The 27,946-nt window shown below is 39.5% G+C and overlaps 1 long non-coding RNA gene across 1 annotated transcript in view; it reads right to left on the bottom strand.

Moving 5' to 3' along the window:
* Positions 1–18,244: 18,244 nt before the first annotated feature.
* LOC124554912 overlaps positions 18,245–27,946 on the bottom strand; it is a 63,327-nt gene continuing 53,625 nt past the window's right edge. Inside the window, exon 3 of the long non-coding RNA XR_006968490.1 lies at positions 18,245–22,187. This is a non-coding gene — a long non-coding RNA (uncharacterized LOC124554912). The remainder of the gene's footprint in view (positions 22,188–27,946) is intronic.

The following is a 27,946-nucleotide window of genomic DNA, read 5'->3' as shown; positions in this document are numbered from 1 at the left end:
GAATCCTCTCATTCTGGTCATGTTGTTACATCATCTTCATTATGATGGGGATCTAAGGTAGACACTCCTGTTGAAGTTTTGTGGTCATAAAATTGGTTTTCAGTTTCTTTGAATCTCCCATCATCAGTCTGCATATCTGGGCTGTAGTTGGACTTCGTATGGAGGATATGAACGATGTCTCTTCACTTTAGTCCTCTTGATCGCTATCGCTATCGCTTGCGCCTTTGTCCTGCATGCTGTGCGGAGTTGGCGTGGTTAAATCGGATTTGGCATGTTAATGTGAAGGGGTGGCCAGAAGCCCTTCCTGCTGCCACCACGTACCCACCGGGACGGAATCAGAGTACCCCATCTGTCTGCATCCAGTGTAAATCATGGGAAATTGCGGATGTGTTTCAAATGTCTGTGAGTCGTGTAACTGAGGTGGGACGTGGGGATCAGCCTGGTATTCACCTAGAGGGATGTGGAAAACCGCCTAAAAACCACATTCAGGCTAGCTGGCACACAGGCCCTCATCTTTAATCCGGCGGGCAGATTCGATCCGGGGCCGGCGCACCTACCCCAGATAGCACAGTAAGCCGGTTTCAAACTTGTTTCCAGATGTAAAGTTCAAGTATATAAGCTTGATCAAAGCTGGAATATTCAGGCCTGTTAGTTGGATTCAAGTTTGAAACAAACATCAAAGTTGGCAGAGTTCAAGCTATATTTCAAGCTTGACTTATCAAGTTTGGCTCCAGCTGTGTCTACACACGTGGATTACAGCCTGGTATTTACAGCTTGTTTTAAGCTACATAATTATTAATCTTAATTTATTGAACCTAATTAATTAAATAAATACCAGAATGGAAATGGTGTGAAAAAAATTATCAAGGCATGTATGTTTAATTTTTTTATTTTTAATTTTTTTATTTTCAAAGTGTTTAAAATTGTTTTATTTTAAAATTTAATTATTCTGAAGCCCCTCCGGCCCCAGCACACAGACCAGAGCAGGATCAAATATCGCGGACTTCTGCCGGTATAATGATCCTGTAAAAGGTAAAAGAAAATGTTAGCCATACCTAAACATAAAAAATGTAAAAAGTTTAAACTGATCAACCTAAATATAATTTATGCCCCAGATTAGCAAAATAACTTCAAACTCACTGATGCAGTAAAAATCATTAACTAGTATAAACGTCACCGAGTAAGCAGCTGCTTCTGGTGACTTCATTCCAAAGAGTTTTTAAAGCATTTTGAAATAACTTTTTGTTTGAAATTTTTAAAGTAAAGATGATATTTGGGTAATTTTGCGATGACTTCATGAAGAAGCCACACATCACTATTTCTAACAGTTTCAGGGCCATTTAAACTGAATTACAACGAAACAATTACTTGAAATCATATACACCTCATACTGTAAGCTTATAAGGAAACTACAGCTTGGAAAAATGTAGACACTTTATTCTATCCACAATTATTTTTTGGTGAGTAAAACTGAATCAAAATGAAATAAAAGATGAAATCGAAACGAATTTAAGAAATTACCAGTTCAGTGGAACTGAAATGTAAAAAAAACAAAAAATGTTCTCCTTGTCATATTTTAATACTGCCTTTTTTTAGATTTCAGCCACATTACAAATAACAATAAAATTAAAAAGTACCTCTAGGCCTTGCAGTATTATTTCACCTAGGGAACAACAAAATTAAGAGCAGATGAAGAGCAGTCAAAGCTACGTAAATAAAAAAGACTGACACCTATATAGTGACTGGTTCTTGAGCACTTTTTCCCGTTCACCATGTCATTACTATTTGTATTCGCAAAGACACTTTTCACACTTCACGATTATTCATTCATGGTGTGACACACGCGAGTACTTACAAGTAAACAAATGTAATGGGGCGATATATATAAAAAGCCGAGATTTTAAAAAGGTAAAATAACATTAAGTTTTAATTTATTGGTGCTGAACAACTTGTAATATGTATTCTTATCTGGTAATCCATTTCACTTTCATCCAGGCTCAATTTTTCTACGTAAAAGAATATGATATTTCTTTACGTTATGTAATAATATTTAACATTTGTAATATTAACGTACCACTAGAGAAAAATGCACCAACGTACCTGTAATACACTATATATCTTCTTCAGACCCAGTGTAGCAGTAAGGCAGGGGACGCCACACACTTTCCGAACTATTTTCCAGTATAAAACAAACTTCACAACAGTCAACAATCATTAACGCGCGTCACAAAAGTAAAATGGCCGTAAACCTAGCAGAGTCAGTGCAAGGCTTATAAACGCTTGTGGCGCTTCCCGTGGACATCTATGGAAGCTATGCTGCGAGCGCATCTGCTGTACAGCCTTCCAGGGAAATTACAGTTTATTTCAAGCTTGGGAAAATTATTTTAATTCAAGCTAAATTTTTACAGCTTGATGTAAACTGAGTAACAGGTTGATTTTTCAATCTTGAATTTTCAGCTAAACCTAAACTCAATATCCACCTTGAAATAAGCTGTGTAACAGGTTGATTTTTCAATCTTGAATTTTCAACTGAACCTGAGTGTGCTCCCTGCCGCCGTTGGATAAGCAGCTGAGCAGCAAGTCGTATACTCCTAGCTCACTCATTTGTTACATAGTTTAATTCTTAATTTCTTTGCGTGTTTTTGGTACTTGCATTGTTTAATTCATAAATTTCGGGCGTATTATAGTATTTGAGAGTTGTAGCATCGCGTTTTAGTACCTGAATAGTGTAAATTCGCATAGTCGTTTGTCTACTGTTTTTGTTTTGAACGGCCAGTGTCGGTTGGTCACAGTCAGTGTGCTCCCTGCCGCCGTTGGATAAGCAGCTGAGCAGCAAGTCGTATACTCCTAGCTCACTCATTTGTTACATAGTTTAATTCTTAATTTCTTTGCGTGTTTTTGGTACTTGCATTGTTTAATTCATAAATTTCGGGCGTATTATAGTATTTGAGAGTGTAGCATCGCGTTTTAGTACCTGAATAGTGTAATTTCGCTTAGTCTCCTTCTGCCGCCGAGCAGTGTCTGCAGTGCGCAAGTAGCAGCATTACTGCATTTACTAGGCAATCTTGTATTTTAATAACCGTTTAAATTTTGTCGATTTGTTTGCGCTTTCTGTAGACTAGTTCAGACGTTCTTTGCAAAACAGTTTTTAGCATGGATAGGGACTGCAACTGCTGTGTTCGGATGCAGGCTGAGTTGGCATCCCTTCGCTCCCAGCTTCAGGCAGTGTTGGCTTCGGTCACACAGCTTGAAGCTGTTACCAATGGGCATCACTGTGGGGGTCCGGATGGGGGTTTGTCGGGGACGGCCAGCTCGTCCCACGCATCCCCTGATCGGACTACGACTGTGGTTGCCCGGGATACTGCCCGCATTGAGGCTGATCCCTCACCTGTGGTAGAGTGGGAGGTCGTTTCAAGGTGTGGCAGGGGGCGAAAGACATTCCGGAGGGCTGAACGGAAAGCCTCTCCAGTGTGTCTGACGAACCGGTTTCAGGCTCTGTCTCAGGCTGATACTGATCTTCGGCCTGACATGGCTGCTTGTCCTGTTCCAGAGGTTGCCCCTCAGTCTGCAAGATCCGGGCAGTTGCAGAGGGTGGGCTTACTGGTAGTTGGGAGCTCCAACGTCAGGCGCGTAATGGGGCCCCTTAGGGAAATGGCAGCAAGAGAGGGGAAGAAAGCCAATGTGCACTCCGTGTGCATACCGGGGGGAGTCATTCCAGATGTGGAAAGGGTCCTTCCGGATGCCATGAAGGGTACAGGGTGCACCCATCTGCAGGTGGTCGCTCATGTCGGCACCAATGATGTGTGTCGCTATGGATCAGAGGAAATCCTCTCTGGCTTCCGGCGGCTATCTGATTTGGTGAAGACTGCCAGTCTCGCTAGCGGGATGAAAGCAGAGCTCACCATCTGCAGCATCGTCGACAGGACTGACTGCGGACCTTTGGTACAGAGCCGAGTGGAGAGTCTGAACCAGAGGCTGAGATGGTTCTGCGACCGTGTGGGCTGCAGATTCCTCGACTTGCGCCATAGGGTGGTGGGGTTTCGGGTTCCGCTGGATAGGTCAGGAGTCCACTACACGCAACATGCGGCTACACGGGTAGCAGGGGTTGTGTGGCGTGGGCTGGGCGGTTTTTTAGGTTAGATGGCCTTGGGCAAGTACAGAAAGGGCAACAGCCTCAACGGGTGCGGGGCAAAGTCAGGATATGCGGGGACCAAGCAGCAATCGGTATTGTAATTGTCAACTGTCGAAGCTGCGTTGGTAAAGTACTGGAACTTCAAGCGCTGATAGAAAGCACCGAAGCTGAAATCGTTATAGGTACAGAAAGCTGGCTTAAGCCAGAGATAAATTCTGCCGAAATTTTTACAAAGGTACAGACGGTGTTTAGAAAGGATAGATTGAATGCAACCGGTGGTGGAGTGTTCGTCGCTGTTAGTAGTAGTTTATCCTGTAGTGAAGTAGAAGTGGATAGTTCCTGTGAATTATTATGGGTGGAGGTTACACTAAACAACCGAACTAGGTTAATGATTGGCTCCTTTTACCGACCTCCCGACTCAGCAGCATTAGTGGCAGAACAACTGAGAGAAAATTTGGAATTCATTTCACGTAAATTTTCTCAGCATGTTATAGTCTTAGGTGGAGATTTCAATTTACCAGATATAGACTGGGACACTCAGATGTTTAGGACGGGTGGTAGGGACAGAGCATCGAGTGACATCATACTGAGTGCACTATCCGAAAATTACCTCGAGCAATTAAACAGAGAACCGACTCGTGGAGATAACATATTGGACCTACTGATAACAAACAGACCCGAACTTTTCGACTCTGTATGTACAGAACAGGGAATCAGTGATCATAAGGCCGTTGCAGCATCCCTGAATATGGAAGTTAATAGGAATATAAAAAAAGGGAGGAAGGTTTATCTGTTTAGCAAGAGTAATAGAAGGCAGATTTCAGACTACCTAACAGATCAAAACGAAAATTTCTGTTCCGACACTGACAATGTTGAGTGTTTATGGAAAAAGTTCAAGGCAATCGTAAAATGCGTTTTAGACAGGTACGTGCCGAGTAAAACTGTGAGGGACGGGAAAAACCCACCGTGGTACAACAACAAAGTTAGGAAACTACTGCGAAAGCAAAGAGAGCTCCACTCCAAGTTTAAACGCAGCCAAAACCTCTCAGACAAACAGAAGCTAAACGATGTCAAAGTTAGCGTAAGGAAGGCTATGCGTGAAGCGTTCATTGAATTCGAAAGTGAAATTCTATGTACCGACTTGACAGATTATCCTAGGAAGTTCTGGTCTTACGTTAAATCAGTAAGTGGCTCGAAACAGCATATCCAGACACTACGGGATGATGATGGCATTGAAACAGAGGATGACACGCGTAAAGCTGAAATACTAAACACCTTTTTCCAAAGCTGTTTCACAGAGGAAGACCGCACCGCAGTCCCTTCTCTAAATCCTCGCACAAACGAAAAAATGGCTGACATCGAAATAAGTGTCCAAGGAATAGAAAAGCAACTGGAATCACTCAATAGAGGAAAGTCCACTGGACCTGACGGGATACCAATTCGATTCTACACAGAGTACGCGAAAGAACTTGCCCCCCTTCTAACAGCCGTGTACCGCACGTCTCTAGAGGAACGGAGGGTTCCAAATGATTGGAAAAGAGCACAGATAGTCCCAGTCTTCAAGAAGGGTCGTCGAGCAGATGCGCAAAACTATAGACCTATATCTCTTACGTCGATCTCTTGTAGAATTTTAGAACATGTTTTTTGCTCGCGTATCATGTCATTTCTGGAAACCCAGAATCTACTATGTAGGAATCAACATGGATTCCGGAAACAGCGATCGTGTGAGACCCAACTCGTCTTATTTGTTCATGAGACCCAGAAAATAATAGATACAGGCTCCCAGGTAGATGCTATTTTTCTTGACTTCCGGAAGGCGTTCGATACAGTTCCGCACTGTCGCCTGATAAACAAAGTAAGAGCCTACGGAATATCAGACCAGCTGTGTGGCTGGATTGAAGAGTTTTTAGCAAACAGAACACAGCATGTTGTTCTCAATGGAGAGACGTCTACAGACGTTAAAATAACCTCTGGCGTGCCACAGGGGAGTGTTATGGGACCATTGCTTTTCACAATATATATAAATGACTTAGTAGATAGTGTCGGAAGTTCCATGCGGCTTTTCGCGGATGATGCTGTAGTATACAGAGAAGTTGCAGCATTAGAAAATTGTAGCGAAATGCAGGAAGATCTGCAGCGGATAGGCACTTGGTGCAGGGAGTATCAACTGACCCTTTACATAGACAAATGTAATGTATTGCGAATACATAGAAAGAAGGATCCTTTATTGTATGATTATATGATAGCGGAACAAACACTGGTAGCAGTTACTTCTGTAAAATATCTGGGAGTATGCGTGTGGAACGATTTGAAGTGGAATGATCATATAAAATTAATTGTTGGTAAGGCGGGTACCAGGTTGAGATTCATTGGGAGAGTGCTTAGAAAATGTAGTCCATCAACAAAGGAGGTGGCTTACAAAACACTCGTTCGACCTATACTTGAGTATTGCTCATCAGTGTGGGATCCGTACCAGATCGGTCTGACGGAGGAGATAGAGAAGATCCAAAGAAGAGCGACGCGTTTCGTCACAGGGTTATTTGGTAACCGTGATAGCGTTACGGAGATGTTTAATAAACTCAAGTGGCACCTCTGCAAGAGAGGCGCTCTGCATCGCGGTGTAGGTTGCTCGCCAGGTTTCGAGAGGGTGCGTTTCTGGATGAGGTATCGAATATATTGCTTCCCCCTACTTATACCTCCCGAGGAGATCACGAATGTAAAATTGGAGAGATTAGAGCGCGCACGGAGGCTTTCAGACAGTCGTTCTTCCCGCGAACCATACGCGACTGGAACAGGAAAGGGAGGTAATGACAGTGGCACGTAAAGTGCCCTCCGCCACACACCGTTGGGTGGCTTGCGGAGTATCAATGTAGATGTAGATGTAGATGTAGAACCTAAACTCAATATCCACCTTGAAATAAGCTTGAGTGCTAGCTGGGACCCGAGTCCAGGAAGCAGCGCATTAGCGCTCTCGGCTAACCTGGCAGGTCGCTTTAGTCCTCTTGATGAACATTCATAATCCTTGACTTCATATGTGATGAGGGATACAACGTGACTCAAAGCAGCAGTTTATTAATATTTCCCAGTAGTACCAAATTCCACATAGGTTAAAATCTGTACCAATCCTCCCAGACGGTATCTCACTAGCCAAAATTTTGCTTTGTAGTACTCTTGGTCATTCTCCTGGGCATCCAGGTTCCCTATGTTAGTCATTTGCCTTGGTCTGTTAGTCCCAGTGATGAGGTGTTTCACATAGTCATCTTGACTATCATCCAGTTTGCAATGAGAATAGTGTATCCATTTCTGTTTTGACTTCATTACTTCATACAACTTTGTGAAGCCTGTAGCGTCTTGCTTCACTGTGTTGTATATGAATGTCCCAACATTCAGTATTGTATCCCATTCTCTCTGTTTGACATCAAAGTACATTGAGAGCATATCTACCAACATCTTATTAAAGCCATCTGTGAGGCTGTTTGCCTGTGGACAGCAGGCAGGCGTAATTCTGTGGGTGATGTCACAACATGAAACTACCTTTGATACTAGTCTTGACCGAGAAACTTTTCCATGATTAGTTCTGATCACAAGGGATGTTCTGTGCTTGAGAATGATGTCTGGAACAGGGAACTTTGCAATTTCCAGAGCTTCTGGAATTGCACAGTTCTGGTGATATCATAGTGGGTTAGGTAGTGCAGACTATTATCCAGCAATTCCCATTTCAGATCATCCCTAAGGGTTTGATTCCAGTTTGGTGGAATGGTGCTGCTGCAGGTAGGACTGGGGCCAGTTGTCCCAGAGGTAACTGTGGCATGTGCTTCCATCATTGGCGTTCCTTACAGTGCCTGACATAGTGTCTAACAGTTTGGCAGAGACTTGGCCGGGGATACCTATGTCTGATTCAGTCTAGAGTCTTCACAAATCCCAGGTGACCAGATATTGGTGTGGCAGACAGGGTCTTTCTTTTTGTGTCTGCTTTTGTATAGCCCTGTGTCATCATACTCCTGAGGCCTCAGTGCCCTTCTCAGCAGATGACCTGATGGATACTTCAGGCTTGTCAGTGAGCACAGAGAATGGTGATCCACCTCAATGGTGAATGGTTTGGCAAATAAATATAGCTGGAACTTTTTGTTGGCCCAAAAAACTGCAAGTCTCTCTTTCTCAGTTGTACAGTGGTCCATCTTAGGCTTGGAGAGTACTCTGGAAGTATAAGCTATCAAATGTTCTCCATATTTCATAATTTATACTAGAAATTCCCTATGTCAAAACTGCTACCATTAGTGTGACTTTCTGTCTTGGCACTCTCATCATACAATGCTACTACTGGAGTAGATGTTAGCACACTCTTAAGGACAAGGAAAGATCTTTCTTGCAGCTCACTCCGGGACAATTTTGCATCTCTTTGGATTGGTACTCAAAAGTGTCCTCAATCACCAGTAGTACAAGCTATTCTGAGAAGACCTCCACATTGATGTGGCAAGGAGTCAGAAAATCTGTGAGTGCTCTTATTTTCTTTTGATCAGGATGAACTCCATCATCACCACTTACGTTCCCCAAGATTTTTATTACTTGTGCGACGAAGGGGTGCTTCTTGTGATTCAGGCACTGACCTGCCACTTCAACACGTTTTAGCAGGTCTTTCAGTTGGCCTAGGTGTTCTTCAAATGGCTTCATATAAAGCCAATATCATCCAAATAGCAAAGACACATTGTCCATTTAAGGTGTCGAAACAGTTCAAAAGTGGCTGAAGCACCACATAGTTCAAACGTTATAACACAGAAATCGTACATCTCATTACGACTACTTTACTTCTATATGTCAGTAGCCTGTTGCATGTCCGTAGCTGGGAAATACATTCCTCCTTTCAAGCAGTCCAGGGTGTCATCTTTGCGTGGCCTGAATTGTCAGCCATTCAGCTGGTGTCACTCTACATGTCCGTTAAAAATGAAGACAAACAGTCTTGACCACAAAAATATTTATTACCATGGTAACTGGTTTCAGTCAGTTTTGACCATCCTCAGACCCTTATGCCAAAATGGTAGACCTTGGCAGTGGATGGACTGGGTGTTGTAACTCCACAAATGTCAACTGGAGTTACAACACACACTCCGCTCACTGCCACTGCCTGCCATCATGCATGAGGGTCTGAGGATGTTCAAGAACTGACCAAAACTGATTACTTTTGTAATAAATGTTTTTTCAGCCAAGACTGTTTGTATACATTTTTTAAGGTACTACTAGTCACACAGCTGTTTCTCTGTGAAATGTTCTTAAAAATTAATCTCCATGTACACTGACTATTTTGGATGATTGCCAGTATTGACCTGGTGTTTTATTATGGGTCGCTTGGTCTGTCCTTTGAAAGCATAAAAAACTGATGAACAATGGATATTATTTACCAATGTTGTTCCATAGTCAGGCCAGATCCTACTGGCAGTCGGATAGCACCTACATATGATTTGACAATCAGGAGCTGTATAAAATATTATTCCAAATTATTCGCCAAATGTGAATTTCATGACATCAGCTACAGTGGGTATAGATGTATTAGCCAATTGTGACATATGAAAATTTGTACCAGACCAGGACTCAAACCTTGATTTCCTACTCATGGTGAATGGTTGCCTTCATTATTTCAACTATCCATGCACAGTCTCTGGCCCAATCCAAACCTCATGTGTCACTGTGCACTTTCTTATATCATAGTCTTATGTACAACTGCTGTTCATCAGTGCATACATAAGTATCACAAACTGAGATGGGTCATACAATGGTAAAAATGGTCTCAGTTCCTTGTGGCAGTGTCATTGTCCATGAGCGGAATTCAGGTAATGTTGCAAGCTTAAAGGAGATGTACATAGGACTACGATATAAGGAAGTGGACAGTGACATGTGGAGGTTTGGATCGGGATGGGGAGCATGCACAAATGACAGAAATGGTTAAGGTAACTGCTCACAGGAAGCGGAAAGTCCAGATTTGAGTCCCAGTCTGGCACAAATTTTCATAAATCGCAGTTGGGTAATACATATATACCCATTGTAGGTGATATGATGAAATTTGCATGCAGTGAATAATTTGGATTAAGATAGATAGTAGTTTGCTCCCCTGCATTGTCTGTAGTGGTAGCAGACTAGTATTATTTGTCGAGGACATTAAGCTGCCCTTCCTGGATTGGTTCAACTGTCGCATACCTTTACAAAAAATTTGGGGCTGCTCATGACAATCAGTGATCCAAAGTTCTCCATGACCAACCACCATGCTTATCGTTGTTGTTGGCACATAGATTTATTCTATAACCATACATAGCTGTTTGTGATCAAATAAACTTCACAGTTTAACTGTGCATTTTGAATGATGTCTGAAACTTCTCTCATTGATGACGGCTGGATAATAAACCTGTTCAGCAGCATATAACTGCCCAGAGCAATCTTGGTTATGTGCGCTTGTTGGAATAGTTTTGTCAGTCAGAAGCTCTGATCTTTCAGAGTCTGTGATTGCTTGTGAGGCCTGGCCGGCCGGAGTGGCCGCGCGGTTCTAGGTGCTACAGTCTGGAACCGAGCGACCACTACAGTCGCAGGTTCGAATCCTGCCTTGGGCATGGATGTGTGTGATGTCCTTAGGTTATTTAGGTTTAATTAGTTATAAGTTCTAGGCGACTGACGACCTCAGAAGTTAAGTCGCATAGTGCTCAGAGCCATTTGAACCATTTGTGAGGCCTGCAAGAAGTCCCATCCTAGAATAAAATGACAAATTCAAATATCTGCATTCCATCATTGACAGTTATTCTTGCAAAATATGTTCCTGTCTGGTGAACACATTTCCCACTTATGACTTTTAGTGTAATCACTTTTGTGTTACGGAATGCAGTCTTCTTTAGTTTGTGGCAGTAAGAATTTGTCATTACAGAAAAAGAAGGCCCTGAGTTGATCCGTGTCCTGATTAGTTGGCAACAATGATAAAGGCAATTCGGCTTCCTGTCATCTTGAGGACAGAGATGGGTTACGGTAGTCTGTACAGTTGCGCAAAGCCACTGTGCCAGGTTGGCTCAGTGGTTAGCACATTTGCATAATGAGCTGGAGATCAGAGTTCAAATCCCAACCTTTCTACAAACTTTCATTCTTCGCTACAGTCTACATATGTATGTCATAAATGTTTTAGACCTGAAAATGTCTCTGGAACCATGTAATTTTCATCTGAGAAAGCACCTATGTATGAATTTCAGGCAGGATTCCCCATTTTGTTCAAAGATGAGCTGCTTTTCCAATAGACTTGCAGAGCCTCTGCAATGCTGTTCAAGTTTAGAGGGAATGCCAGTGGGCGGGGGCACGAACGCGAATTTGGATTGAGGAGGGAGCCTTGCTAGGGCGGTCCATGCAGTTGTGCAAAACCACTGTGCCAGGATGGTGTAGTGGTTTGTGCATCTGCCTCATAAGGGGGAGACCATGGTTCCAACCCTGGTCTTGGTACAAATTTTCATTTTTCCCTTCAGTCTGCATATGTGCAACATCTTGATATCTATTGTTCATGGATGATTTTCATTTGTGCTAACCACATATTTTTCACGAATTTATCAGTTAGATGAGTGGCTAGTACCTCTCTACAGCAATGGGGAATGGCCATTGCATGTTGGTACCTCATCCAGGGTACTGTGATGAGCGTCAACCTGTAGATTGACTATAATCATCTGCAGCTGTTTGGTGTGAGTAGTACTGTTATGATGGTTAACACCTAGCAGCATAATAGTTATCAAACACTCACCTTCTTTCTCTGCAGCAGCACACAATGTGCCCAGGATATCCACAACGCAAACAGACTGGCATGTTGTCCTCTGTAGTCCAAAGGTCTGTTCGTTTGCAGGCTGTTTTACTTGGTGGAGGAGTAGATTGTACCCACATTGGTCAGATGCTGGGCTGTTTGATGACAACAGTGTAAGTATGAGTCTGCTCTTCATGGTGAGTTCAACTGGTGATGGAGATCAGTGCTAAAGATCAATACAACTCTTCACCATTCTCTGTTACCTTGTGATGTGTAAGATTAATGTTCATGGCTGCTGTCACTTGTTTAATTGGTGTGACAGTTCTGGCTGCCATACATTTCTGCATCTCCTCTCATACAACATGGTATATGAAAGAAGTGAGGTCATGGTGATCTTCCATAACTGCCATAGTTGATCATACCTCTTTCATCCAACTCCAAAACTCCAACTCTCTCTCTCTTTTTTCTTTTTTTTCCTTGTTTTTATGCAATTTTCCCACACCACTTGATGAATTCTTTTGTTATTGTGACAGCCTTTACCCAAAAAGCTTGGTTCATGTCTTCTATGACTTCTTTCATTGTGACATTTTGTCTGCTTCTGTTATATTAAGATTCAGAATATTGCACAGTGCCAATTCATTCTGTTATATGACTGTTGTTTTACCATGATGTTGGTACCTGTTCTTCAGTTGTTCTTCTGCTTGTTGATTACCACCAGCCTGGAATTTGTCCCAGCTATTGTTCTCAAACTATCTCATTTGCTAAATGTGTCATGTCATCCCACCTGTCTCCAGAAAACACTGATGGATGTCTGAAGTACAGCTGACTTACTTCTGTTCGGAATCAAGCTGTCTGCTGAATAGAAGGTTCTTAGAAATGATATGCTGCTTGTATTCTAGTTCCTGTTGAAGCAGGAACATGTGGATACCACCACTTACATGTCACTTATCCAGTGAGCCAGCTTTACAGCTGCACTTACATATTATGTTCAAAGAAGAGGACAAATGATGTCTGTTTGTAATGTCTGTTAACTGGCAGTTGTGCTAAATGGTGTCTGCACAGTAGACCCACTGGAACACTGGATCATATACACTCCTCAGTGATAAGAAAGAGTCATCCAATCATGTAATCGCAGAAGAACAATGGATGTGTGTTCAGAACGAAGTGAACTTTCTTCGCAATCTGCGGGATGCTGTGTACTTTATGGATATGATGAAATGAGAGCATAACAAACATACAGCACCAAAAAAATTTCCATATACATTGGTGGGGAGCTCACGGTAAGCTCAATCCATGTGGGCTGCTGCTTTCAGACTCAGCCTTTGGAATATAGATCTGCACAATACGGTTGTCCAGCTTGCACTGCTTTGTTCCCTTTGCTCTCAAGTGTGCCACACCATTATCTGAATTTTGGCCTATACGTAAATCTTCTCATCAGTAGTTGCCATGTGTTGCATGCTTTGTGCTGACTGTAACTGTAGTGTAGTGTCGCGGAATAGTAAAGAGTTGGAAACGTGGAATATTGTCAAAGTTTCGTTGCCTATGCCGAGAGCCAGAGGCAGTAGGTTGGCCAAGAGGTAAGAGTGTTGCACATGTATCGGAATGTGTCATCACGCAGGGGCAATGGCCTGGTTACACACAACAGACGAGACAGAATTGCTTAGCACGCGGGTTTGTGTTAGACGGAGACTTTCATAGAGTATAAGACAGAGGTATAGCATCAGCTGTACTGTATTTCACAACTTCGCGTAAGTCTATCGTAACAACACGTAACTCTGACACAAGAACACCTAAGGGGCAAGTACGACAGATGAATCAGCAGTATAAGTGGAACAAATGCGTTCAATGCAAACGAGCATGACATCAGGACGTCGCTTGTGCTTCCTTTAAATACACCAGCTTTGATACCAACAAGGCACTCACAGTTAGACTTGCAGTTAGAGGTGTACTGGGACGCTGCGTAGCGCTCAGACATGTTAATCTTTATTAAGGAGATGTTGCAATAAGGGCGGCCCATCCAGCAGCAGACGTGATGGGACAGTACCAGCTCTGGTCCTCACTGCTGCCACTGTCAATCATCAACCCAGGATTAGCAGACATTGTGGCAGACTTGCTCGCCGCCAATGCTGACCACATCAGTGAGCCGTCGTCGAGATCGTGTGGGGCCTAGACCCCGTGCATCCCCCGTCACAACCGGGTGAGCCGACGACGCTGGAGGACTGCAGCCCATTCCGTCCGTCCACCACGGACGAGTCACCAGGAAGAGCAGGGAAGAAGATGGGGTGGGATAGAGTACACTCTGCACTACAAGAACGCCTCTCATGCCGACAGCGCCGGGAGTCCAACCCAGAGCCTCCTGTCCGCCGCCGAACCAGCTGGCCAGCCGGGCACAACCAGCTACGTGGGGCCAAAGTACGAAGTAAGGGCATTCCATGGTACGTCACAGCACGCGGCGCTGCGCTAGCAAGACTGGTGCGGCCCGGAGCTGGTGTCATCGCTACGAGTCAGTGAGGACTCGGGGAAGGTCGTTGATATCACCAAGCTCAGCCAGCCTTTGTTACGTGGGCCACATTGTACTCGGCAGGAATAAAGGTGTTATGAATTAATAATGTTTCTTTGGCGTTTCTGACGCGTCCAGAGTCATTTCCTAGACTGGGCTAAATGCTTATCATGTGTTTTGTATAATGTTACCAACTTTTTCTTTGATCTACAACTCTTTTTTTCTGCGGTTACCATATATGTGTTCTACATGTGTCTCCATCAGTACTCCTAAAGCCACCTAACAATGTGTGGTGGAGGGTACTTCTGGTACCACTAACTGATCCCCCATTTCCTGTTCCATTCACAAATGGCGCATGGGAACAATGATTGTCTCTAAGCCTCTATATTACCTCTAATTTCTCGTTGTGATCATTTCGCAAGAAGTATGTGGGAGGAAGTAATAAGTTGCCTGACTTCCTAAAAAGTATTCTCTCGAAATTTCAATAGTAACTCTTTCTGTGATGCACACCATCTCTCTTATAGCGTCTCCCGCTGGACTAAATGATCCCGTGATGAAACAAACAGCTCTTCGAGTTACTGTCACTCTGGATAGATACTTCTAGATATTCTGCAGTAGTTACTGTTAGTAGCAATTTATCATCAATAATGTAGTTGTAAAGTAGTGGATTTCTTTTCCTATTTATTTGCAATATGTTACATTTATTTATGTATTCACTGCCTGTCCCTGCACCATTCCTCAATCCTCTATAGTCCCTTTGGCAAATTGTTGCCATCTTCTGGCGTTGCTACTTTCTTATAGACAGCCACATTATCAGTGAATGATTTGAAAGAGCTTCTAACGGATTTATATACAATGTAAACAGTAAGCAGAGCACTTCCTCGGTAACTTCCCAAAATTACCTATATATCTGTTGACTTTGTTCCATTAAGAGTAATGTATTTGTTGATTTCTGTCTGGAAGGAAGTCTTGAAATGTTATTCCATTTAATTATTCTCCTAAGTATTTATTTAATGTGTAAGAGTAATGAAAGAAGAGTGATGGAATTAAAATCTAAATGGTGAGTGTGTAGGGGAGAGGGAGGGGACAAAAATGAATGAACAGTGAGTGCAAAGTGCAAAGTAGTGGAATGGAGAGTGACCTGGAGAAAAAGGGTGAGGAGCAAGAGATGTAACGAAATGGGGGGGGGGGGGGGGAGGGGGGGGGGGGAGAGTGAAGGATGGGAAAGGAAAAGTTTTTTCCATTATGTGATTTTTTCAGTTATTTTATACATTGTCTGGTTTACATTATCTGTTTGGTTATTGAGTAACTGTTTATTCTGTGATAATGCTTTGTGTATATGGAAGTTTTCTTAGAACTGGAGGAGATATCTGTCTTTACTGATTTTTTTGATATTCATATGTATTTCTCTAGCGCTTGTTCAGTAGTATTCCTGTTTAAGGTGAACTGTTAATATTGAATCATTCATACTGTATTTGAGCTAGCAGATGCCAGATTGTTGGTATCTGTTCCAATTTTATTTTATTTTAGGGATGTGTTTATGCATTTAGTTATTTGTTCTGTATGCAATGTTTATGGCTTTTTTTAAAATATATTACCTATTTTGTATGTGAATTTCTTGTGGCAGGTCATTGCTCTTTGTGGTGATCAGAAGTGTTTAGGGAATCTTATTGCGTGTGTATCTGACTGCAGCTTGTTTGTGACCCTTCGGGTGGTTCGAGGTTGCATTTATCACTGTGTCTGCTGTTGTTGAGTTTCTGCATATAGTTATGTCTAGACTGTTGAGTGTATTTTCTTGTTCTTCTTCCATTGTAAACTTTACATTCTAGTGTGTAGTATCCATATTTTCTAGGTCACCTCTCTTAGGGGCAGGCAGGACTTTTGAATGTTATATTAACTTATGGGAAGCAACTTGTGGTTAAATATTCTTTTATGATGTGGTTTCAGCGATATTTTATATGTTCTATACAGTCCTTCAGCAAGCACATTGACTCTTCATCTAATACTACAGAGGTTTTATTTTTTAGGTTGTGCATGACATTTTTGACTGCCTCCACAGTACTGGATACAGTAACATTGACATCAGTATGTAGTCTAATGTTTCAAGGAGTTGTGTTTCCTTAAACATCTGTTACAGCTTAGTTGCTGTGTTGCTGAAGTATTGTTTTACAAAATTTGATAGCTTTGTTTTAGTGTGTATTGTGACTTCATTGTACCTAATTTTTGTGTTTACTTTTTCTGTCTCTGCTTTTGTTTTCTGCAACTCCTGTAATCCTGTTTTTTTTGCTATTATGCTGGACATGTGGTAGAAGTTTAGACATGCAGGAACACTTAAATTGTGAGGATTTCATAACCCTTCCACCAGCCAGTTGTTTTCGTTTTGTGATTTAATGTAAATTAACACATTTAGAAGTAGTTATTCATTCAAATACAAGCAGTGGGAAAGAGTTGGAGAACTCATGATTGAAACTAGTTACTTAGGCACACAGCATCTCAATTTTCATTGATAAATTCAAAATTTTGTAAGTTGCAGAAAATCTAGCTGTGGTTGAGTATTTTAGTTGTATTTTCTGCAGGATTGTTTAATTTTAGAATCTGACTGGACTAATCTGAATGATCAAGGTTATCTACAACAACATCATAGTTGTCTTCTTCTATTTCAGTTGCAAGTGCTGTGCATGTAAAAAGGTGGCTTGTGGGGTGATGTACCAGCCAATAGAGACAATTTCCTATATCTCTCTGTAGCCTGCACTGTCCAGTGTGTGTTGATAAGTTAATGATGATTTTTTTGTTTACATATGGTGCTGACTCTTTTCCCATTAGTGTGTTCATTAAGGCTGACATAAAGTGAATTAAACAAATATTATGTTAACAGAATGTAACAGTTCTGTTCCAATGTACCCTTTATACAGTTTTTTAAAAAGAGTGTCAAAAGTGGGAGCAGTGTATTCCATTTCCTCCAGTCCTACCTATGGCACATACCCCAACATTTAAAGCTGTCAGAAGAGAAAACAGCTGGGTGTTGTGGTGTGGGGCAGAGGCAGAGATGCCTCTGGTGACACAGTACAAGTATTCACTTGCTCTGTCTGTATAGAATGTGTCATGCATCTTACACGTAGGTGCAAATTTCTCTTCATATGGTCAATGATGCTTGTTCTTCTGGCTGTTCCCATTTCTCTATGGATTTCGAATTTTTTAATGGGTTTTCACAGATGTTAGTGACAGTTGGTGTCCAGACGCCCTACCTGATACCAGTTACATGATCAATAATTCATGCTGAAAAATTGATTATTTTTGTGACAGTAAGTTTTTAGTGATATTTTATAACTGTATAGAATATCAAGAATTTATCTCAGAATCTGCGTATATTCACTGTGTTGATTTTTAAATTGCCAAAAATGAGTATTTTGATTGAACGTTTAGAAATACTATTCAGGGCTTGTATTAATATATTTACCCTTATGTGACTGATTGAGCCAAGCATCCAGCCTCCCCGACTGGCTAAAGGGGTGAAGGTATTGTGCATGTGACTGGCAGATGGCTGTCTCAACCATACGACCACTGCAGGCTTTGGCCACTGTTGGTTAACTGCATGTTTCAGTATGCATAGAACTACTCTTTGATAACATTCTTTAGAAAATCAGTATCACACTGTACAGTCACAATGGTTTGCAGCTTTTGATAACCACAAAAGATAACTTCAAATCTAATCCAAGATATCTGCTATAAGTTTATCCTGGGCAGAGAAAAAATCTGTTTAGAAAAATGGTAAGGACTTTTCTACTTGCAATTGGAAAACTCTGTAACGTGTGACTTACACTAGCAATATATGTGCCTGTAACTTAAACAAAAAAACTCATTAAAATCAGATCCATATATTTCAAGATATAACATTTTAAACATTTTAAAGTTAACAGTTCCTAGCAAAGACACCCATAACTCTGACATTCTTCTGTTCCATGCAGCAGTGAATGTTGCTGAGAAATTGGAAGTGTTTTGCTGCACTGCTTAGCTTTTGCAACATCTGATAAGTAAGTTGTGTAGGATGATACATCTTCTTTCACATAATATATTTTTGTATCATGTGTACTTTGTAGATCATGAAATGACCAAAAAAGCTAAATGAGGATGGTGGCACAAATATTTGAATCACCATCTTTCCACCACAGCACCAACTTGCTCAATTTATAGTTATGATACAATTAATCCTGTCTATAACTGTTATTATGCTGTATATATCAGTACTCTACGTAAGGTTATACTTTTAACTTACATAAACAGTAATGAAGTACAATAGGTGGGCAGAATACTCAAGAAGTTATCATTGGCTTCACCAAAATCTATTTTGTTAATAGTCATCATACCATAATTTTGTATGTCACATCACCACAAGCAATTACATAAAATCATATTATGGGAAATGATTTATACATTATTACTGAAAATTATTTTTGTTTCATCAAAACAATATGTTTCATAAATTTGAATAAAACCAGCATTTCTCTCTTAACATAAAATCAACTACAGAAAAATGTTTGCCAATGAATTTAATGATATATGTAAATGACAGATTCTGCTGCTATGATTTTCACTTTTGTAGGAAAACTAAAGCTATAAGCTGAGTGAAAGTCAAATTATAGTTTAATGTTTTTCTTTTAGTGATTAACATTATCATCAAAATCTGTTCAAGTTCTCTTCATGCTATTGTTGGTGTTACATACAAAGGATATATAAAATTCTGAAAGGTTTGCAACATGTAAATTTCAAGCTGCCAGAGCCTTTTCATTAGAATGAAATCAAGCTCTGGCCCTATATTTCTATGGATGCAGATATAAGTGAAAGTCAGATACTATCTGATCTGGCTCTTCCAACAACCTATACTACAATTTCCTCAAGCTTCCCATTGCCAAAACACCTTTGTGGGCAGGAATAATGCTCTACTGAAACAACATTTTTTAAAATATACAAGGAATGTCCAAAGTGTACAATTAATGATCTCAGAAAATAAAGGAAACAAGAGTTTCAAACAAAATACCTTTACTGACCTTCAAAGTAATCACCATTAGCTACAACACACTTCTGAAATCAGTTTTAATATTGTTGGAAACTGTTACCAAATGTGTCTGCCCACTTAGCTGAGTGGTAATGGCTTGCCTATCATGCAGTGGGCTCAGGTTTGATTCCTGGCCAGACTGGAGATTTTCTCTGCTTGTGGACTGGGTATTGTGGTGTCTTCATCATCACTGATGTGCAAGTCACTCACTGTGGTGTCACCTCAAATTGCACCCGACTGCCGAACTTTCCCAAACAGGACCTCCCAGCCATCAATGTCACACGCTCATTTCATTTTTTGTTACCAATTGTTAGCTATCTGCATGCTTACCTATGTCACCCTGGAAGGTAACTATTTTTCAGCACTCTCCTTATTCTCCAGATTTGGTACCAGCAGACTTCTTTTAGCTTCCCCGCCTAAAATTAGCCCTGAAAGGTTTATGCTTTAGAGACATTGCACAAGAACATAAGTGTTTCAGGGCTAGTTTAAGGTAGAGAAGCAAACAGAAGTCTACTGGCATCAAATATAGAGGATAAAGAAGGTGTTAGTGAACAGTCTAACAACATGTGACCATGATGCTTCGAGCAATTCTGCAAGATGCCACTTGTTGACAGTTTCAAACAGCTTTACAACCAACGTCAGAAGTGTGTTGTAGCTAATGGTGATTACTTTGCAGGCCAGGGTAGGTATTTTGTTTGTAAATCTTGTTTTGTTTATTTTCTGAGACCATCTGTGAGATTTTCAGATTTGTTTCATGTTTTATACTTTTACTTTACCAGATGATGATCAAACAGATAGAAACTGAAAGCTAATAAAAATTTGCTTACTAGAATCTCATGGTGATGTACAAAAATGACTTTCATTAAACATTTTTTCCTTCTATTTCAGTATAGGACTCTTCTTACATATTTACTTTCTGTTGGCTCAGAATACTTTTATATTGTTTGCCAGTGTTTGTTTTATAATTTTTAGGGCATTCAATGAGAGGAATCTCTTTTGAAATCTAGAAAACTATGTCTGTAAATGTTTGCTGCATAATTTTCATTTTCATGTTTTTAGTCCAGGGCCAGCATGTTGCAATTGATACTACTTCACTTTTCACATGAAGTAGAGGAGGATCTATATCCATCCATTATAACAAATTAGTGGACAAACCCAGTCACTAAAAAATTCACTTTCCCAATTTCTCTTTGTCAGCATTCTACAAATGCAGCCCATATCTTATGTAATGTAGATAATTTATCAAGTAAAATCCGCCACATTCTTCCTTCTGTAATGTCTATTTTGTAATGTCTATGACATGAACTACTTCATGTATCTGTAATTGACAATTGTTCAGTACCATATTGGACATTTTTCTTTCTGTGGTTGTGGACCATCCTCAGGAGAAGTACACTACATTCAAATTCAGCTGCTCATTTCTCAACTGTCGAAAATTAAGAACCAGCTTGCTTCTAAATTTTCACCAATTCTGGATGAATTTCCTTTTGTGATACACTTTCCAAAGATGAATTTTTTTAAAGACATAACAGTATCCATGTTTATTCACACATAACGTGACTACTTAAAGCACTTTAGTAAAAATCTTTACCACAGATTTAAAATATTGAGCAACATGTAAGAAAATAACATAAACAAATTTTAATTGATATCAGAGCCATGTGTGTGCCGGCTTGAGAAATTTTCTTCCTGCATTCCTGGAATGTTTTCACTTCATAAATAGAAAACTTACTGGCTGTAAATAGTCAAAGTTTTATTAGAAATGCCCACAATGTTTATTTATATTAACATCATTAAAATTTAAGTGTCCCCTTTATAAACAGTTGAAAACAATAGAGTCAGCCATTTCTCAATTAAAACCTATTCTTTTGCCCATGATAGAACATCATTCAGAGCACTTTAATGTGTCAGTCATATCTGTAGCAAATAATTCGAGAATACATAGGGTAATTTCTTAATTTATACATACAGGTTTGTTTTCTGTGGCTTTAGTATACATGCACTTGAAAACAGGTTGCAAACAAATTTACTGCATGTTTTAAGGCAGTTATTTTACTGATACAATACAATACATACAATTTTTAGAAGGGGTCACCAGTTCCAATGTCAACGCCACAGATATACCGTTCAAGAACTGGTTCATTTCATTATTTCAGAAATGCAGCTAGAAATCATCAGTAACCTCCTTTTTCATTGAAGTACCACAAATTCAAAATCAGCACAGTTACATTCTGAAAGTATACTCTGTTTGTGTTTAAGATTCTGCTCATGCTGTTGGAATTCTGTTGTGCTTTACCACATTTTCATTGATTTCACATAATAATTGCCACATATAGTGGTTATGATACTTTTTATTACAGTAATCTATTTCTAGTTGTAATTTTGGTGTATCTTCATTTTGTTTCACTTTGTTAATAAAATAGGGTACAGAAATTGATGCAATAAATGAAATTGCAGTAATAAAAAAATAAATTAATTGCCCAATCAAATTTTGCTGAATGATAGCTGTACTACTGTTTTGTTCACCAAGAGGAAACTTAAATGAGAAAAGTGGGACAGTAAAGTCTACTGTTGTGCTGAATTTGGAAGCATGTTTCAGGTACTGGCTGGCCAGGGAATGCAATGTATGCAGCTTGTAATGAGTACCTGCAGGTTTTGATCTCATAAGTGAAGTCTCTTCCGTTGAGATATAGCCCAAGCAATTTAGAACCAACACTGTAAATATAACAGTGACTGCATAACTCATTGCCTGGAACAAAAGCAAAAAGACTTGGCAAAGCTTTAAACAAACATATGGCATTAATAAATCCATTCATTTAACATTTATTACCACCCACTTACCATTACTGCTCAGGTCAGTTAGTCTAATTATCCTATAAAATATATGAATTCTCTTCTTGAGCTAATAATTTTGTAATTATTATATTTAGTGAAAGGCATGTTGGAAAATACACCAACAGTTGTGAAGTTGATGTCTTTAGTGTGCTATTAGTTGAGATCTCAAACTCATCATCAGATTATATTACATTGCCTGAGAATATTTATATATAATCCATCATGATATCTATAATGGTCATTATGTCTAAAGTGTAAAACATGTAATGTCATTGGCCTCAGAGTAGAAGTTAACTATTTAATAAAGAATAGTTCTCATGAAAGCAAGGAGGAACAGTGGCATAATTCTACAGCAATGTCTGATATTACATGTGGCTATGTACCATTACGAAAACAGGTAATCAGAATGTAATAGACGGCAAAAGAAAAGACATAACATTAATTTAGATGTTGGGAGGGGAAGTTGTGTCTATTCTTAAATTAGATATGTTTCATTGTAAAAATTTGTACTCATAGCCAATTTTAAGAGAAAAATAGAATATTATGAGGATCTTTGGACATCGGATGGCCATCTGAGCTACAGTCTAAATAAGTAATACTTGTATCTTAAAATGTGCAACTATCAGATGGTAAACCAAAAAGAAAAGGAGAGAAAACAGAAATCATGTCAGTTGGAGGCAAAAACGGTAAAGATAATATGAAACTAGATTTATTTACTTCCTTTGTTTTGCTTAGTTCTTCCCCATTATTTCTTGTTTCCTAACTCAATAGCAAAATTTCTGTCTTTTTTGTGAAGCAAAATCTACTAACTGTACGATTAGTTTTTTAAATGAATTTAAAAATGATGATTTCTCAATTAATTGCACAGTTTCTTTGATACTGAGGCCAGTACTACAACATGCCACGTTATGAAGAGAAACAGACCCATTTATGTATTCAGGACAAATTAAACACTTTTGAGCTCATTCTATTTTCAGAGAAGGATCATGTCAGAATAAGGACCAACAAATATTAAATAGTTCCAAAATGATTGCTGTCCTTCCCTGCAAACAGGCTATTCTTAAATATTTTAACTGATCAGCTAATTAATGCAAACTAATGGAAGTGACACAGCACTTGATGTTACAGCCCTGTTAATACCTACTGCTACATCTGTTTCAAAATGCTGCAAGTAAGTCATGAATTACAAAGTGGTACCTTGTTGTTCTTGTGGTTTTCAGTCCAGAGACTAGTTTGATGCAGCTCTCCATGCTACTCTATCCTGTGCAAGTTTCTTCATCTCCCAGTACCTATTGCACTCTACATCCTTCTGAATCTGTTTAGTGTATTCATCTCTTGGTCTCCCTCTACAATTTTTACCCCCCTCACACTGCCCTCCAATACTAAATTGGTGACCCCTTGATGTCTCAGAATATGTCCTACCAAGCGATCCCTTCTTCTAGTCAAGTTGTGCCACAAATTTCTCTTCGCCCCAATTCTATTCAATACCTCCTCATTAGTTATTTGATCTACCCATCTAATCTTCAGCATTCTTGTGTAGCACCACATTTCAAAAGCTTCTATTCTCTTCTTGTCTAAACTATTTATTGTCCATGTTTCACTTCCATACATGGCTACACTCCATACAAATACTTTCAGAAACGACTTCCTGACACTTAAATCTATACTCGATGTTAACAAATTTCTCTTCTTCAGAAACGCTTTCCTTGCCATTGCCAGTCTACATTTTATAGCCTCTCTACTTCGACCATCAGTTATTTTGCTCCCCAAATAGCAAAACTCATTTACTACTTTAAGCGTCTCATTTCCTAATCTAATTTCCTCAGCATCACCCGATTTAATTCGACTACATTCCATTATCCTCGTTTTTGCTTTTGTTGATGTTCATCTTATATCCCCCTTTCAACACACTGTTCATCGCGTTCAGCTGCTCTTCCGGGTCCTTTGCTGTCTCTGACAGAATTACAATGTCATCGGTGAACCCCAAAGTTTTTTCTTCTCCATGGATTTTAATTCCTACTCCAAATTTTTCTTTTGTTTCCTTTACTGCTGGCTCAATATACGGATTGAATAACATCAGGGATTCAGAACATGCTTGTGGTTTTTGAATGTGTACGGGCATCAATGAGGCGACATGCTGAAGGGTGTCTTCCAATGAGCAGTGACCATGTGGAACACTTGTACTTTATTTTCCTCAAGTGTATATCTGCAGTTTGAACCATCACTGACTCTATTATAAGGTGTTCATGTACTCAGTCATAGTGCATCATGCTGGCCGCGGTGGCTGACCGGTTCTAGGCACTGAAGTCCAGAACCGCGCGACTGCTACGGTCACAGGTTCAAATCCTGCCTCGGGCATGTGATGTCCTTAGGTTAGTTAGCTTTAAGTAGTTCTAAGTTCTACAGGAGTGATGACCTCAGATGTTAAGTCCCATAGTGCTCAGAGCCACTTGAACCATAATGCATGACACCAAGGAAACCATTGGCTTCCAGACCATTGTTTATTAGAATTATTTGCTTGTATCATTGTCCTCTACTCATCCTTTTAGTCTGTACCTATAAAAGTCAAACAATATGTATATGCTGAGAACATTTAAGGAATGCCAGGGTAAAAGTGTATGCCAGATGGGAACTTGAAAGTGGGACCTTAGCCTTTCACAGGCAAGTGATCTACCAACTGCACTATTCATCATGACCCAAGACCCACACTTAGATCTTGACTTTCACCTTAACCTCCTCTCCTACCTTCCAACCTTCTCAGGGGTACTCCTGCATACCTTGCAGGACAAGCACTCCTGGAGGAAAGGATATAGTGGAGACTTGGCTTAGCCACAGCCTGATGGACTATTTCCAGGGTGAATTTTCACTCTGCAGTAGAGTGTGCACTGATCTGAAACTTCCTGCCAGATTAAAACTGTTTAACGTACAAGGAAACTTCAAACCAGTGCACACTCCACTGCAAAGTGAAACCTGATTCTGGATTATCAAATAATTTTGTACTGTATTCAAGATGAATAATTTTAAGAATGAGAGTAAGTTGTTATGGGATAAGATAAAAATGATTTCAGGAAAGCATACAACAGCATGATTCAGTTACAACAGGAACTGATAGTACCCACTTTGATTAATGAATTTCTTAACATAATGCAGAAAACTGTTTTTAATTCACCTCACAAACACACAATTAATTTAGTGTAATTGACGGACTTGCACCATTTCATAGTACACAAAAAAAAAAAAAAAAAAAAAAAAAAACCAAATATTTTAATATAAAATTTACATATTGTTAACAGTATTTTAGCCACAATATGAAAAATATGACACTTATATAATTTTTATAATAATCACATTAACAAGAAATTTTTCCATGCCTGTACTGTTGTTAACCCCTCTATAAAATGAAGTATTAAATGAAAATTGTTGAATGTGAAAACTAAAACCTTTATTGAAAGTTGCAGAAAAAATTGTAGTGTAAAACATGTGAATGCATCTATAAAAAAAGAAAGTCTAGTTCTGCCAAAATCTGGATCTCATCAGGGCTTTTTCACTGAAAATACTTGCTATAAATTAAACATGCAAAATATCATCAAGCATTCATTTTGTGAAACTGAAATTTTACAGCATTTAAAACAGAATTAAATAATTTCCCCTACATCTGACTGATAGGAAATACAGTACTAGACACATGGATGTACCCAAATTTAAATTCTGCTAACATAAATAAATACATAAATGACAAATTTGAAGCTGATTTACATATTTCTCATTCTTATAAATATAACGTAAATGTAATTACATTAGTGTAAGAGTTAGCGTCATGTGAAATAAGGTAAAAACTGTTAAAACATGTAATTTTTCTTATTGCACTTACAATCATAAATCTATGTCTAATATTATGCATGAGAATTATACAGACAGAATAACATAAATTTCTTTTTCATTTGTAAATGCAAAATTTGAATTTTGACACCTAAAAGGGGAAAGAGACACGGGGTGCTGGGAAAAGGTGGCAAGTAATGGGTGAACAGAGGTAGAGTTAATTAGCAAATTTGAAATTTATTTCAGTAGTAGATTTAATCTGCTAACAGAATCAGAGCAGGCAGAGCCTCATACAGATGTAAAGAAATGTAAGGAGCAGCAAAACAGAAACATACTAATAAGTTGGGTGAAAATCAGAGCAGGGAAAGAAGAGCTCTCCTGTTAGGTAGCAGACATGGAATGGTGTAGGCCAGCAGCTACAGGAAAAATTAGGTGTGGAGTACCAGGTCACAAGTTTTGTGAAACCAAGTTCATGCCTTTAGCCATGTATCTGAAAACCTGGAACAAATATGCAAGGATTTTAACAAAGAAGGTCAGGTTTAAATAATAGGGTGAACTGAAAACAGACTGGCTAAAAATAAAAAATTATGGCATTATGGGTGACATGTACAAAATAGGAGCAGCTACCAAGTTCACAAATTTGGGTTCTGTGGAGGCTCTGTGGCGTCATGAATGGCCATGCATTAACTCTGCTGTAAAGGAAGTAAATCTGACAGGGTTTCTTCTGATGGATGCAAAATATCATACTGGTTCTGTTCCACTAGTTGCTATTGGAAGATGGCCTACACTTGAATAGGAAATGTAAGGAGAAGGTAGGAGATCTACTAGCAGAAAACATAGGGGAGGCCACCTGCACACAAAGGAAAATTCCTGCAGTTACTGAGGTCAAGTGAGACACCTGCATTAGGTCAAATTCAGAATTCAGAGAGACAGCATTAAAAAAAATTATAATAGAGGGGAAAGTGAAATCAACTTGTTTCATCAGAATATTAGGGGGCAGAGTCATTAATTTATTTACTGGCCTTAGTAGTAGGAAAGAAATTGTGATTTTTCTGTCCTAACACCATATAACCATAGGTATAGAGATTATAAGTAAGGTGCATATTGAAGTATCAAGTCTGAATAAAGTAGGAGTTATCACATTCATAAAAAAGGGATATAAAACAGAAATGTAGAACTAAGTAAATTCTGCATAGATCAGGATGTGGAAGTGTCCACATATGAGTTGCTAGTGGGAAAAGTAACATTTTTGATTGGTACAGTACAGGTCTCCACTAGCTGACAGAAATTTTCATGAAAAACTTTGATGAATTGTTGTGCTCTCTGTCAGACAGAAGGGAGGGATTATTAATTTGTGGTGATTTTACTATAAATTTCGGGAAAGAATCTGACAGGAAAAGTGGTCTAGAGATCCTTTTGCCATTTATTTGTATCAATCTAGATTTCCCTACCCAAATTGGTCATAGTAGTAGTACCATACAGATATTGTTAGTGGCCACTTCCTATGCCTTATGAGGAAGAGTCCTAGAGTTCTCCACCCAGTAATGGAGGATGAAAATCCATATTCAAGTCATTGCAAAATCATCTGTGTCTTTAGTTTGATCACCACCAGGCCTCAAACTGAGGACTGTGATCAATTCCAAAAACTTATCACTTGTTAATTAAGGTTTTCATCAGTGAAACATTACAAATACAGGTATCAGTATGTCATAAAAGACTTATTGCACTGCTGTAATCTAAGTACACAAAATATTTGAAAATTATTTATTTCATGTCTTCATGTGTTTGTGAATAACACTGTATCTTCTAATGTAGGTAATACCTTAAGCAAAACATGCTGTGAGATGGCACTTC

This window comes from Schistocerca americana, chromosome X (assembly GCF_021461395.2).
Source record: "Schistocerca americana isolate TAMUIC-IGC-003095 chromosome X, iqSchAmer2.1, whole genome shotgun sequence".
Lineage (NCBI taxonomy): Eukaryota > Metazoa > Arthropoda > Insecta > Orthoptera > Acrididae > Schistocerca > Schistocerca americana.
The sequence above is the reverse complement of the archived record's forward strand: the minus strand, read 5'-3'. Positions and strand labels throughout refer to the sequence as shown.